This window comes from Poecilia latipinna, unplaced genomic scaffold (genome assembly GCF_001443285.1).
Source record: "Poecilia latipinna isolate Pla-1442-1.1 unplaced genomic scaffold, P_latipinna-1.0 Scaffold2786, whole genome shotgun sequence".
NCBI lineage: Eukaryota > Metazoa > Chordata > Actinopteri > Cyprinodontiformes > Poeciliidae > Poecilia > Poecilia latipinna.
The window spans coordinates 48,604-53,988 of NW_015115402.1; the positions used below are offsets into that span (position 1 = coordinate 48,604).

A 5,385-nucleotide genomic window follows, 5' to 3' on the forward strand; every position below is an offset into this window, starting at 1 on the left:
TTTTTTATTTTGTTGTGTGTTTGCAGCTGCTTGACACCTCCTGTGTGTGTGTGTGTGTGTGTGTGTGTGTGTGTGTGTGTGTGTGTGTGTGTGTGTGTGTGTGTGTGCTGTGAGCACGAGGGATTCGGTTATTCTGGACGTTCGGCTCTTTGATGGCCGGACGGTTATCCCGGGGCTTTGTGCATCGGACGGCCACGGTTTTAGAGTGGGTGGGGGGGCTTAATTTCACATTGCAGCCATATGGACTGCTGTGTTTTGCTAAAAAAGAAAAAAAATTAAAAAAAATAAAACAGGAGGTAAGCTGTAGGTCACGCTAAAAGATGAGGTCTTTACAAGTTGGTGATGTCATCAGAAAGCTGGTCTGCACCTGGGGGGGAACAAAAGGAATCTATATAATTATAGCTTTTTATTAATTAGAAATCACTTTCAGACGTAAACACCCGTTAGGATTTGCAGTCAGCAGCACAAAACCCGCACAGGAAAATTTCCACTCTGACAGACGAAAGGCCAACGATTATTACACATAGATTTTATTTTCTCTGTAAATGAAACACGGAGGCGACAGAATGGTAGCGTAAAATATGCAAACTCGACGAAGCGTGATGATGATGATGATGATGATGATGATGATGATGATGATGATGATGTGAGGGGTTTTAGTGATGAGGGTTCAAGGCCTCTTTCTGCATGTCTGTGGCGTACCATCACTGTCTCTCTGTTTATGGCCAAACCCTGCAGGAATGTAAAATGCTGTACAATCAGAGCTTTGTTTTCTTTTGCGTCCCAACATGTCCGGGCGCTACCACTTTTGTTAGCTTTACGGATTCTGGAGGAAAAAGAAAAAAAAGAAAAATGGTCGAAGAAAAAAATAATAGCAGGAGATCTCGATCGAACTCTTTCGGATGTGGAATAATATGGAACGGGCTTTGGAAAATGACCACAGGGTCGGGATGTGACGTCAAAATGAGGAGCAGCACTGTCTGGATAAAAATGTGTTAAATTAATTAACTTTGATGACATTGCAAAAAAGTATTCATCTACCTTGATTTCTTACGTGTTTTTCATCTATTCAAACTTGATTTTCAGTGATAAATCTGCAAAGAGAACTGTATTTTAAAGTAGAATGGAAAAAAAAAGAAAAAAAATGAAAAAGGGTCTTTCAAATAGTTTAAAAGCAAAAATTTGAAATATGGTATGGAGATTTATTGAGTTACTACTCTCTGGAACCTTTTGGATTTTTTATTTTTTAGCATACGTCCAGCATGAGAGTCCAACTCAATTTCATTTCGGGCCAAATTAAGGTCATAATGTCCTCCATGGGCAAGATGTATTGATGAAGCTGCTCATTAATAAACTGTTGAAATAGTGCAGCTGTCTCTGCGTTCAATGAGTACTTCTTAAAAATAACATCTTTTCACAAATATAAATAAATATGTATTTGACTTAACTGATTAATTAATATTAATATTTTCTGGGCCACATAAATAGCCACGGCGGGTCGGATTTGGCCCGTGGACCTTGAGTTTGATGCACGTTCTCTAGCAGGTTTGCAAATCTAAAGGGCTGAACGTTAATTTGAAAGTCTCCCCACATTTTCTATCACATGGATCTAATTTAACTGAGACTGCTCTGCTGTTGGTCTGGTTGTAATCCTCAAAAGCAATTTCTGAAAGTATTGTCCTATTTTTAGATCTAATCATCCCTCCCTCAACTCTGCCCATGTTATTCCCTCAGCATGATCCTGCCAGCGCCACGTTTCACCATGGGGATGGTCCTCTCAGGCTGTCGTAGCCTTGGTTTTCCTCCATGCGTATATAACTTTGCATGCTGGTTTTACTTCAGAACTGTTACATTTACGGATATTCAATTGTATTGAGGAGACTTGTAATGAGAACTGACTGCACTGGGTTTTATTTAGCAGCAACAGAGTAAAGGAGACTCAGATGATCAACTTATTAGAGTTTCACCTGTTAATAATTCTTAGAGCCATGCATTTCCTTCCACTTCACAATTTTACCCCACTTTGTTATAGTTTTTACAATAAAGAAATAGATAAAACTCTTGCAGAGAATTGATGTACTTTCGTCTATGCATGAGATGCTGATATTTGTGGAAAGGGATGTAAGAAAAAGCACAGCCTTTCCAAACTAATGACAAATACATACGTACAAATATATACGTTTATATATTACTGGTATATTTGTCATTTTGTTGAGGAGATTATTCCAAAAAGCAATTATTCCACAAAAAACCAACCAACAGAGAATCTGTTATAACCTGAATTTGTTATTTCATCTACATTGGACAACATTTCATTTTTTTTGTGTTGTGGCTCTCTGGTCTACCACACCAGGTCTGAATCAAATGTTTTTGGATGGAAAATGACAATATATTAAAAAGCTCTGTTTGTGTTTTCGTCTTATGTGCTGCAAGAAAAGTTTTTTTTTAAATTAGCGAATTCATAAAGGAGAAAATGAACATCTTTTTCTTATTATTTAACTATCAAGTTACCTCAAATTACTGAATTCAACCTGATGGGAATTCAAGAAGTTCGGTCGATGTGATTATAATTGATTGGTGGCAGGTCTCAGGATTCACTAATGACTATGTGATTCCAAACAGTTCAGACCGAATGAAACAGATTTCTTTATTTATTTCCGTTTCCAGGAAAGCCTCGCTCTAATCGTGCTCTCAATTTAAAGCATATTAATGTGATGAAGTTCAGGTTTGCAACGGAACGCGCTGCAGGTTTTACTGCTGTTTTTCCACTTTAGTCACACTGACATTAAATGAGTCTTTTCAATGATGCATTTTGACCTTTACGGTTTTCGCTTTTGACGTCTGTGGCCTCCGTCGCTCCCCCAACCCCTGACTACATGAACCACTAAAACGACAATCTGCTTCGTGCGAAGACGCAGGATTCTTCTGCCGCGCGCATTTGATGCATTAAATTGTAATGAACTTTGAATCTTTGCGTCCAACAAAATCAGCCTGATCAAAACAAAACTCACAGCGTGATTAAAAGGATTTTAATGTGGAAAAAAAATAAACTCAGACTCCTAGTTGTTTTCTTCAACTTAAACGCTGATTGTTTCTGACTTTTTCCTTCAAAACTGGAATATAAACCTTCCGCTGATTTATTGGAAAATTTTATTTCTGTTTTTTTTTTTTTTTTTTTACACAGATTCATTTGGAAATTTGCTTAAAAATATATGAATGAATTTGTTACTTAAAAGGAGGTCAGTGCAGGTCAGTTTTCACATCCATTTTCAAAGAGAATGGGGAATATCTTCGTTTCGCCTCAACATGTGATGTAATGTAAACGTCCGCTGCTCACAAACAGCATAAATAAATAACAAGGGGACCAACCCGCTTTGTCAGCCTTCACAGTTTCAGCATTTTAACGTTTGTTTGTTCATTTCCGCTTGAAAACGCTGACCCGACTCCTTTGTAGCGAGCACATGTGTGGAAGAGACCAGGGGAAGGGTAATATTTCAAGACGGAGCCGAGAAATGGAAAGAAAAAAAAAAAAAAAAGGTATTTTTCCAGCATGCAGACAGAGCAGTTCATCAGGCTGATGCACGTCTTTGAATGGAGCTAAAAACAACAACTTTGTGGAAAATGCGATACAGAGCTGAAGAGAGGGGAGTTTGGGCTAAACAAATGTCATTTTTGGATGCCGGGTGGATGAGAATGGGAAATATGATGAAAACGATGCATTCCTGCGAATTTACCTCACCGGCTTACCGGTTTCCTGGCCTTGATTAGAGGGACGCAATGATTTGTGGAACATTAAGATTAAGATCTCGGCTGTCCAGCTGACAATTACCAAAAGGAAACTATGAGCGCCTTTATCAGAAGTGACATTGGTTTTTATAAGAGGAAGTGCGATTATAGCCTGCACTTATCCACTCAAGCTGCAGTGACAGCAGAGCTTTCTAAAGGTTACCACTGTGCAACTTAAGAGGCTGCAGGTTTAAACCTCATATGGCTAAATTCAAACTGCTCGATTCGCAATGCTTCGCGAAAGTGTCTACGCTTCTTAAACTGAAATTTGACTTCTTGACTGCATTTTGTCACAACTGAAAACGTTAAAGTATCTTATTGGGGTTTTATGTGTGCATAAAGGTAAAGCTAAGCAAACAGTTGCATTTTCAAAATATTTTACAAACAAAAAAAATCTTAAAAGTGTTCTGTGCATTTGTGCTCGGCTCACTTTATTTCTAAATTACACAAAGGGTTCACTGTATTTACTAAGATACAAGACCTCTAAAGATGTGCTTGCTACCTTTATCTAGGGGCTTTATGTCATCCCGAAATAAAATGTACCAAACAGAAATGTACAAGCTATCTAGACCGTCGGCCTAAGCTGCTAGGTGAGGAGTGCATTAAGCAGGAGTCCAATGACAACTCTGGAGGAGCTGCAGAGATTCACAGCTTATGATGGAAAAACGTAACTATTTTAGCCTTCATGAAAGAATGGAAACTGAAAGACGCAGTTTCAGTTTTGTTCAAGTCCTGCCATGATGCCCTGTCAGCGTTAGCTCCTGGGCGTGGACCCCTTTATCATAGGCAATATGTAAAGAACATAAACTATAAGAATGTTTTCTTTTTCTCACTTTTATTCACTGTTTAATACTTATTACATTTGTTTAGTAAAGTGCTACCTCATACCTTCTGGTTTTAGCATGCTTTGCAGCAGGACGGTTCCTCCGCTCTTTTTCTTGACAGAAGCTCTTCCATGTAGCGCTTGCTAAGCTAGCATGACGAGCAAAGCAGCTCCATAAATTTGGCAGTCAGCCAATCAGAAAGATGAGCCTGGCAAATAATATTACATTGTTATTTTAACTTATATTTTATAATGACGTAAAAAACAGATTAGTTTATGATTTAAAAAAAAAAAACTTTAACTCTTTTAGTTTTATTGTCAAACACTGTGGCTTAAAAATACCCTGAACGCATCATAACATGAGCTAAATCCAACCTTGTAAAGCAAAGTTTTAGCTAAATATAGCCACAGTATAATGGCAAACGTCTAACATCCCTTGAACTATTACATCTTAAAATACAGGTTCTGAAAAATTACATTAAAATAGAACAGAACTTCAGCACAGTTGCGAGGAATGGAGATAGTAAATTAATATACTAATTTATTATCTAGTGTACTAAGTAAATCAGCATACTAGATATGCTCAGTATATTGAGTCATAATTGTCTATCAGTGTGTGCAGTGTTGCAATCAACTTTTTAATGCGCTGCATTTCAAATGTTACGCTCTTCACATAAATAATGCATTTGTTGAATTGGAACATCTGAGACATCTCACCAAAAGGTTTAAGAGAGCGTGTGTGTAACAAAGAAAGAGGAAAATGTGCACTAATCATA

General features: G+C 37.8%; 1 protein-coding gene across 1 annotated transcript in view; it reads right to left on the reverse strand.

The window, feature by feature from the left end:
* Nucleotides 1-5,385, reverse strand: part of c1d (C1D nuclear receptor corepressor) — a 21,326-nt gene that overhangs the window by 10,425 nt on the left and 5,516 nt on the right. Inside the window, exon 6 of the transcript XR_001422771.1 lies at nt 3,052-3,059. The gene's annotated coding sequence lies outside the window, so the exon portion shown is untranslated. The remainder of the gene's footprint in view (nt 1-3,051; nt 3,060-5,385) is intronic.